Genomic DNA, 10,288 nt, shown 5'->3' with positions numbered 1-10,288 from the left:
CATAACCTTAGAGGTTCTTGTCACCCCTCCAGATTCACGGAGACATGAACCCACTATCGAGCATAAATACTCCCTCTTGGAGTTACTAGCATCAACTTGGCCAGAGCATCTACTAATAACGGAGAGCATGCAAGATCATAAACAACACATAGATATAACTTTGATAATCAACATAACAAGTATTCTCTATTCATCGGATCCCAACAAACGCAACATATAGAATTACAGATAGATGATCTTGATCATGTTAGGCAGCTCACAAGATCCGACAATGATAGCACAATGGGGAGAAGACAACCATCTAGCTACTGCTATGGACCCATAGTCCAGGGGTAGACTACTCACACATCACACCGGAGGCGACCATGGCGGCGTAGAGTCCTCCGGGAGATGATTCCCCTCTCCGGTAGGGTGCCGGAGGCGATCTCCTGGATCCCCCGAGATGGGATCGGCGTTGGCGGCGTCTCTGGAAGGTTTTCCGTATCGTGGCTGTCGGTACTGGGGGTTTCGTCACGGAGGCTTTAAGTAGGCGGAAGGGTAGGTCAAGAGGCGGCGCGAGGTGCCCAGACCATAGGGCCGCGCGGCCAGGGCAGGGGCCGCGCCGCCCTATGCTCTGGCTGCCTCGTGGCCCCTCTTCGTTTCGTCTTCGGACTTCTGGAAGCTTCGTGGAAAAATAGGCCCCTGGGCTTTGATTTCGTCCAATTCCGAGAATATTTCCTTACTAGGATTTCTGAAACCAAAAACAGCAGAAACAAGAATCGGCACTTCGGCATCTTGTTAATAGGTTAGTTCCAGAAAATGCACGAATATGACATAAAGTGTGCATAAAACATGTAGATAACATCAATAATGTGGCATGGAACATAAGAAATTATCGATACGTCGGAGACGTATCAGCATCCCCAAGCTTAGTTCTGCTCGTCCCGAGCAGGTAAAATGATAACACAGATAATTTCTGGAGTGACATGCCATCATAATCTTGATCATACTATTTGTAAAGCATATGTAGTGAATGCAGCGATCAAAACAATGTATATGACATGAGTAAACAAGTGAATCATAAAGCAAAGACTTTTCATGAATAGCACTTCAAGACAAGCATCAATTAAGTCTTGCATAAGAGTTAACTCATAGAGCAATAATTCAAAGTAAAGGCATTGAAGCAACACAAAAGAAGATTAAGTTTCAGCGGTTGCTTTCAACTTGTAACATGTATATCTCATGGATATTGTCAACATAGAGTAATATAATAAGTGCAATAAGCAAGTATGTAGGAATCAATGCACAGTTCACACAAGTGTTTGCTTCTTGAGGTGGAGAGAAATAGGTGAACTGACTCAACATTGAAAGTAAAAGAATGGTCCTCCATAGAGGAAAAGCATCGATTGCTATATTTGTGCTAGAGCTTTGATTTTGAAAACATGAAACAATTTTGTCAACGGTAGTAATAAAGCATATGCATCATGTAAATTATATCTTATAAGTTGCAAGCCTCATGCATAGTGTACTAATAGTGCCCGCACCTTGTCCTAATTAGCTTGGACTACCGGATCATCACTATGCACATGTTTTTACCAAGTGTCACAAAGGGGTACCTCTATGCCGCCTGTACAAAGGTCTAAGGAGAAAGCTCGCATTGGATTTCTCGCTATTGATTATTCTTCAACTTAGACATCCATACCGGGACAACATAGACAAGATAATGGACTCCTCTTTTATGCATAAGCATGTAACAACAATTAATAATTTTCTCATTTGAGATTGAGGATATATGTCCAAAACTGAAACTTCCACCATGGATCATGGCTTTAGTTAGCGGCCAAATGTTCTTCTCTAACAATATGCATGCTTAACCATAAGGTGGTAGATCTCTCTTACTTCAGACAAGACGGACATGCATAGCAACTCACATGAAATTCAACAATGAATAATTGATGGCGTCCCCAGTGAACATGGTTATCGCACAACAAGCAACTTAATAAGAGATAAAGTGCATAATTACATATTCAATACCACAATAGTTTTTAAGCTATTTGTCCCATGAGCTATATATTGCAAAGGTGAATGATGGAATTTTAAAGGTAGCACTCAAGCAATTTACTTTGGAATGGCGGAAAAATACCATGTAGTAGGTAGGTATGGTGGACACAAATGGCATAGTGGTTGGCTCAAGTATTTTGGATGCATGAGAAGTATTCCCTCTCGATACAAGGTTTAGGCTAGCAAGGCTTATTTGAAACAAACACAAGGATGAACCGGTGCAGCAAAACTCACATAAAAGACATATTGAAAATATTATAAGACTCTACACCGTCTTCCTTGTTGTTCAAACTCAATACTAGAAATTATCTAGACCTTAGAGAAACCAAATATGCAAACCAAATTTTAGCATGCTCTATATATTTCTTCATTAATGGGTGCAAAGCATATGATGCAAGAGCTTAATCATGAGCACAACAATTGCCAAGTATCACATTACCCAAGACATTAATAGCAATTACTACATGTATCATTTTCCAATTCCAACCATATAACAATTTAACGAAGGAGAAACTTCGCCATGAATACTATGAGTAGAAACCAAGGACATACTTGTCCATATGCTACAGCGGAGCGTGTCTCTCTCCCATAAAGTGAATGCTAGGATCCATTTTATTCAAACAAAACAAAAAAAAAATAAAAACAAACCGACGCTCCAAGAAAAAGCACATAAGATGTGATGGAATAAAAATATAGTTTCAGGGGAGGAACCTGATAATGTTGTCGATGAAGAAGGGGATGCCTTGGGCATCCCCAAGCTTAGACGCTTGAGTCTTCTTGATATATGCAGGGGTGAACCACCGGGGCATCCCCAAGCTTAGAGCTTTCACTCTCCTTGATCATGTTGCATCATACTCCTCTCTTGATCCTTGAAAACTTCCTCCACACCAAACTCGAAACAACTCATTAGAGGGTTAGTGCACAATATAAATTGACATATTCAGAGGTGACACAATCATTCTTAACACTTCTGGACATTGCATAATGCTACTGGACATTAGTGGATCAAAGAAATTCATCCAACATAGCAAAAGAGGCAATGCGAAATAAAAGGCAGAATCTGTCAAAACAGAACAGTTCGTATTGACAAATTTTAAAATGGCACCAGACTTGCTCAAATGAAAATTCTCAAATTGAATGAAAGTTGCGTACATATCTGAGGATCATGCACGTAAATTGGCTTAATTTTTTGAGCTACCTACAGGGAGGTAGACCCAGATTCGTGACAGCAAAGAAATCTGGAACTGTGCAGTAATCCAAATCTAGTACTTACTTTTCTATCAACGGCTTAACTTGGCACAACAAAACACAAAACTAAGATAAGGAGAGGTTGCTACAGTAGTAAACAACTTCCAAGACACAAAATAAAAATAGAGTACTGTAGGTAAAAATATGGGTTGTCTCCCATAAGCGCTTTTCTTTAACGCCTTTCAGCTAGGCGCAGAAAGTGTGTATCAAGTATTATCAAGAGACGAAGTGTCAACATCATAATTTGTTCTCATAATAGAATCAAAAGGTAACTTCATTCTCTTTCTAGGGAAGTGTTCCATACCTTTCTTGAGAGGAAATTGATATTTTATATTACCTTCCTTCATATCAATAATAGCACCAACAGTTCGAAGAAAAGGTCTTCCCAATATAATGGGACAAGATGCATTGCATTCAATATCCAAGACAACAAAATCAACGGGAACAAGGTTATTGTTAACGGTAATGCGAACATTATCAACTTTACCCAAAGGTTTCTTTGTAGAATGATCAGCAAGATTAACATCCAAATAACAATTTTTCAGCGGTGGCAAGTCAAGCATATCATAAATTTTCTTAGGCATAACAGAAATACTTGCACCAAGATCACATAAAGCGTTACAATCAAAATCTTTAATCTTCATCTTAATGATGGGCTCCCAACCATCCTCTAGTTTTTTAGGAATAGAGGCTTCACGCTCTAGTTTCTCTTCTCTAGCTTTTATGAGAGCATTTGTAATATGATGTGTAAAAGCCAAATTTATAGCACTAGCATTAGGGCTTTTAGCAAGTTTTTGCAAGAACTTTATAACTTCAGAGATGTGGCAATCATCAAAATTCAAACCATTATAATCTAAAGCAATGGGATCATCATCCCCAATGTTGGAAAAAATTTCAGCAGCTTTATCACGAGCAGTTTCAGATTTTAGCTTTAGCAGTTTCTCGCGCTTTGCATTAGAAGTAGAAACATTGCTAACACCAATTCTTTTATTAGTATTAGTAGGAGGTGCAGCAACATGTGTAGCATTAGCATTACTAGTGGTGGTAATAGTCCAAACTTTAGCTATATTCTTCTCTTTAGCTAGTTTTTCATTTTCTTCTCTATCCCACCTAGCACGCAGTTCAGCCATTAATCTTATATTCTCATTAATTCTAACTTGGATGGCATTTGCTGTAGTAACAATTTTATTATGATGATTCTCATTAGGCATAACTTTTGATTTCAAAAGATCAACATCAGCAGCAAGACTATCGACTTTAGAAGCAAGTATATCAATTTTCCCAAGCTTTTCTTCAACAGATTTGTTAAAAGCAGTTTGTGTACTAATAAATTCTTTAAGCATGGCTTCAAGTCCAGGGGGTGAACTCCTATTATTATTGTAAGAATTCCCATAAGAATTACCATAGCCGTTGCCATTATTATAAGGATATGGCCTATAGTTGTTACTAGAATTGTTCCGGTAAGCATTGTTGTTGAAATTATTATTTTTAATGAAGTTCACATCAACATGTTCTTCTTGTGCAACCAATGAAGCTAATGGAAGATTATTAGGATCAATATTAGTCCTATCATTCACAAGCATAGACATAATAGCATCAATCTTATCACTCAAGGAAGAGGTTTCTTCGATGTAATTTACCTTCTTACCTTGTGGAGCTCTTTCCGTGTGCCATTCAGAGTAATTGATCATCATATTATCAAGAAGCTTTGTTGCTTCACCAAGAGTGATGGACATAAAGGTACCTCCAGCAGCTGAATCCAATAAATTCCGTGAAGAAAAATTTAGTCCTGCATAGAAGGTTTGGATGATCATCCAAGTAGTCAGTCCATGGGTTGGGCAATTTTTAACCAGAGATTTCATTCTTTCCCAAGCTTGAGCAACATGTTCAGTATCTAATTGTTTAAAATTCATTATGCTACTCCTCAAAGATATAATTTTAGCAGGGGGATAATATCTACCAATAAAAGCATCCTTGCATTTAGTCCATGAATCAATACTATTCTTAGGCAAAGATAGCAACCAATCTTTAGCTCTTCCTCTTAATGAGAAAGGGAACAATTTTAGTTTAATAATATCACCATCTACATCTTTATATTTTTGCATTTCACATAATTCAACAAAATTATTAAGATGGGCAGCAGCATCATCAGAACTAACACCAGAAAATTGCTCTCGCATAACAAGATTCAGTAAAGCAGGTTTAATTTCAAAGAATTCTGCTGTAGTAGCAGGTGGAGCAATAGGTGTGCATAAGAAATCATTATTATTTGTGGTTGTGAAGTCACACAACTTAGTATTTTCAGCGTTGGCCATTTTAGCAACAGTAAATAAAGCAAACTAGATAAAGTAAATGCAAGTAAACTAATTTTTTTTGTGTTTTTGATATAGCAAGCAAGATAGCAAGTAAAGTAAAACTAGCAACTAATTTTTTTGTATTTTGATTTAGTGCAGCAAACAAAGTAGTAAATAAAACTAAGCAAGACAAAAACAAAGTAAAGAGATTGAGAAGTGGAGACTCCCCTTGCAGCGTGTCTTGATCTCCCGACAACGGCGCCGAGAAAATATGCTTGATGGCGTGTAACTCACACGTTCGTTGGGAACCCCAAGAGGAAGGTATGATGCGCACAGCAGCAAGTTTTCCCTCAGAAAGAAACCAAGGTTTATCGAACCAGGAGGAGCCAAGAAGCACGTTGAAGGTTGATGGCGGCGGGATGTAGTGCGGCGCAACACCAGGGATTCCGGCGCCAACGTGGAACCTGCACAACACAACCAAAGTACTTTGCCCCAACGAAACAGTGAGGTTGTCAATCTCACCGGCTTGCTGTAACAAAGGATTAACCGTATTGTGTGGAAGATGATTGTTTGCAGAAAACAGTAGAACAGTATTGCAGTAGATTGTATTTCAAAGAAAGAGAATTGGACTGGGGTCCACAGTTCACTAGAGGTGTCTCTCCCATAAGACAAACAGCATGTTGGGTGAACAAATTACAGTTGGGCAATTGACAAATAAAGAGGGCATGACCATGCACATACATATCATGATGAGTATAGTGAGATTTAATTGGGCATTACGACAAAGTACATAGACCGCCATCCAACTGCATCTATGCCTAAAAAGTCCACCTTCAGGTTATCATCCGAACCCCCTCCAGTATTAAGTTGCTAACAACAGACAATTGCATTAAGTATTGCGCGTAATGTAACTAGTGACTACATCCTTGAACATAGCACCAATGTTTTATCCCTAGTGGCAACAGCACATCCATAACCTTAGAGGTTCTTGTCACCCCTCCAGATTCACGGAGACATGAACCCACTATCGAGCATAAATACTCCCTCTTGGAGTTACTAGCATCAACTTGGCCAGAGCATCTACTAATAACGGAGAGCATGCAAGATCATAAACAACACATAGATATAACTTTGATAATCAACATAACAAGTATTCTCTATTCATCGGATCCCAACAAACGCAACATATAGAATTACAGATAGATGATCTTGATCATGTTAGGCAGCTCACAAGATCCGACAATGATAGCACAATGGGGAGAAGACAACCATCTAGCTACTGCTATGGACCCATAGTCCAGGGGTAGACTACTCACACATCACACCGGAGGCGACCATGGCGGCGTAGAGTCCTCCGGGAGATGATTCCCCTCTCCGGCAGGGTGCCGGAGGCGATCTCCTGGATCCCCCGAGATGGGATCGGCGTTGGCGGCGTCTCTGGAAGGTTTTCCGTATCGTGGCTCTCGTGCCTGGGGGGTTCGTCACGGAGGCTTTAAGTAGGCGGAAGGGTAGGTCAAGAGGCGGCGCGAGGTGCCCAGACCATAGGGCCGCGCGGCCAGGGCAGGGGCCGCGCTACCCTATGCTCTGGCTGCCTCGTGGCCCCTCTTCGTTTCGTCTTCGGACTTCTGGAAGCTTCGTGGAAAAATAGGCCCCTGGGCTTTGATTTCGTCCAATTCCGAGAATATTTCCTTACTAGGATTTCTGAAACCAAAAATAGCAGAAAACAGCAACTGGCACTTCGGCATCTTGTTAATAGGTTAGTTCCAGAAAATGCACGAATATGACATAAAGTGTGCATAAAACATGTAGATAACATCAATAATGTGGCATGGAACATAAGAAATTATCGATACGTCGGAGACGTATCAATGGGTATAAACCCTAATAGTCCTTTCTTTAAATTTTGGTCTAAGAGTTTACAACCAAAATCGGATGATTGTCTTTGTTGGTTATCCCAAAGAATTGATAGGGAATTCTTTCCACTATGACGTAAAAGACAAAATTGTTTGTTAATGATACTTGCTTATTTCCAAGAAATTGTTTTCTAGCGAAGTATTTGAGTGGGAGGACAATAGAACTTGATAATTTTTATGAACCTGAGCATAATGATCAGAGTAGCGCAGCATCGGAAATTCGTTCCGGAAGCGGTCACGACGATCATGGCTCCCATGACTACAAAGTGTTTTAGCCATGGAGATCGAAGTATATATTGAACCTTGTAGGTATGGTTTACTTTGTGATCAAATAAATGATTTGTGGACAAAGGATTGATTTTGAACAATGATAAACCAACTACAAATAAAGAAGTTATTATGGGCCCTGACTCCATTAAAATGGCTATACGCCATGAAATCCAAGATAGATGAATAATTTTTGAAAGTAAATGGATCTATAAAAATGATGGACTTGGATGCAATATCCTTGATGAAGCTTGACTTGTCGAAAAGTTGTTTACGACAAAAGTTCAAAGAATTGACTACGATAAGATTAGATCTTCCGTAGCAATGCTTATAGTCTATGTGGATTATTCTAGTAATCACTACATATTTCTTTTATGAGATATGTTAGTAGGATGGCAAAATACATTACTTAACAGAAGTACGTATTAAAGGTGTATACAAGATACAAACAAAGAGTTTTACTAGTCCATGGAATACTAGATAGGTATACGAACTTCAAATTGGATGAAGTAAGTATCACGGAGTTGGAATCTTCACCAGATGAAATAGTCAAAGAGTTTTTGATTTCATCAGAAACGATGAAGATGCTTGCATTTGCAAGAAATTAAGTGGGAGCGCTGAGACATATTTATACTTTATGTAGATGACATATAGTTGGTTATAAATGATGTAATTATATACTTGATTAAAAGGTTTCATTGAGAATTAACTTCAGTGAAAAGATATGGACTGAAACATATTTAGTGTCAAGATCTATGAAGATAGATTGAAACACATAATAAGTTTAAGTCAAAGTACATAGAATGGATATTGAAGTAGTTCAATATAGAAATATTAAGAAAATGTTCTTGTCATGTGAAGGTTTAACAGACTTGAGTGTATCTGACACTCAATGAGTAAAAACACATGAGTGATTATAGATCACGAATAATATGTACACAATCAGATGACCTGTGCTCTAAAGTGTTATGGGCATGTACCAAAATGATTCATGTGATGATCACAAGACGATAGTAAGAATATCTTTGAGTGCTTTAGAAGAACCAAGGATATATATATATATAGTTTTATATGGGGTAATGACAAACAAATCGTTGTAAACTATTGCACCGATATTAGTTTGGTCAAATATAAAAATAAAATTTCAATCTCAGTTAGGCTAAGTGTTGAATAAAAGGTAGCACAATGAGCTAGAAGATGTCTATGCTAGATTTAGATGAGTTCTAAATATTGTGACGGATTCTACAAACATAGGCAAAGCATGTCATTGTTTTGACAATGACTGAGGATGTTGAGTCAAGAAGTTCTTTGAGAACTTGGTGTAGTTCCGATAGTGTCAGAACTTTGAAGCTATATTGTGTGTGACAATATTAGTGACTTATTTCAGACCGCGGAATTAAGGTTCCACCAGAATACCAAACATATTTAATGCCGACTCATTTGGAAAATGAGTGATGCGTTGAGACGCAAATGAATTGCAAAATACATACGTTTCTGAGCATGTCAGATCCGTTGACTAAAACTTCTCCCATGAGCAAAACATGATAAAACACCGGAAGGCCAAGGTGTTATATCTTTACAAATGTAAACTAGATTATTGACTCTAGTGCAAGTGGGAGACTGTTGGAGATATGCCCAAGAGGCAATAATAAAATGGTTATTATAATATATCTTTGAGTTTATGATAATGTTTACATACCATACTATAATTGTATTAACCGAAACATTGATACATGTGTGTTATGTGAACAACAAGGAGTCCCTAGTAAGCCTCTTGTATAACTAGCTTGTTGATTAATAGATGATCATCGTTTCGTGATCATGAACATTGGATGTTATTAATAACAAGGTTATGTCATTATGTGAATGATATAATGGACACACCCAATTAAGCATAGCATAAGATCACGTCATTAAGTTATTTGCTATAAGCTTTCGATACATAGTTACCTAGTCCTTTCGACCATGAGATCATGTAAATCACTTATACCAGAAAGGTACTTTGATTACATCAAACACCACTGCGTAAATGGGTGGTTATAAAGGTGGAATTAAGTATCCGGAAAGTATGAGTTGAGGCATATGGATCAACAGTGGGATTTGTCCATCCCGATGACGGATAGATATACTCTGGGCCCTCTCGGTGGAATGTCGTCTAAATTAGCTTGCAAGCATATGAATGGTTCATAAGAGACCACATACCACGGTACGAGTAAAGAGTACTTGTCAGGAAACAAGGTTGAACAAGGTATAGAGATACCGATGATCAAACCTCGGACAAGTAAAATATCGCGTGACAAAGGGAATCAGTATCGTATGTGAATGGTTCAATCGATCACTAAGTTATCGTTGAATATGTGGGAGCCATTATGGATCTCCAGATCCCACTATTGGTTATTGGTCGGAGAGAAGTCTCAACCATGTCTGCATAGTTCGCGAACCGTAGGGTGACACACTTAAGGTTTGATGTCGTTTAAGTAGATATAGAATATGGAATGGAGTTCGAAGTTTTGTTCGGAGTCTCGG

This window comes from Lolium perenne, chromosome 3 (genome assembly GCF_019359855.2).
Source record: "Lolium perenne isolate Kyuss_39 chromosome 3, Kyuss_2.0, whole genome shotgun sequence".
NCBI classification, from domain to species: domain Eukaryota; kingdom Viridiplantae; phylum Streptophyta; class Magnoliopsida; order Poales; family Poaceae; genus Lolium; species Lolium perenne.
The sequence above is the reverse complement of the archived record's forward strand: the minus strand, read 5'-3'. Positions refer to the sequence as shown.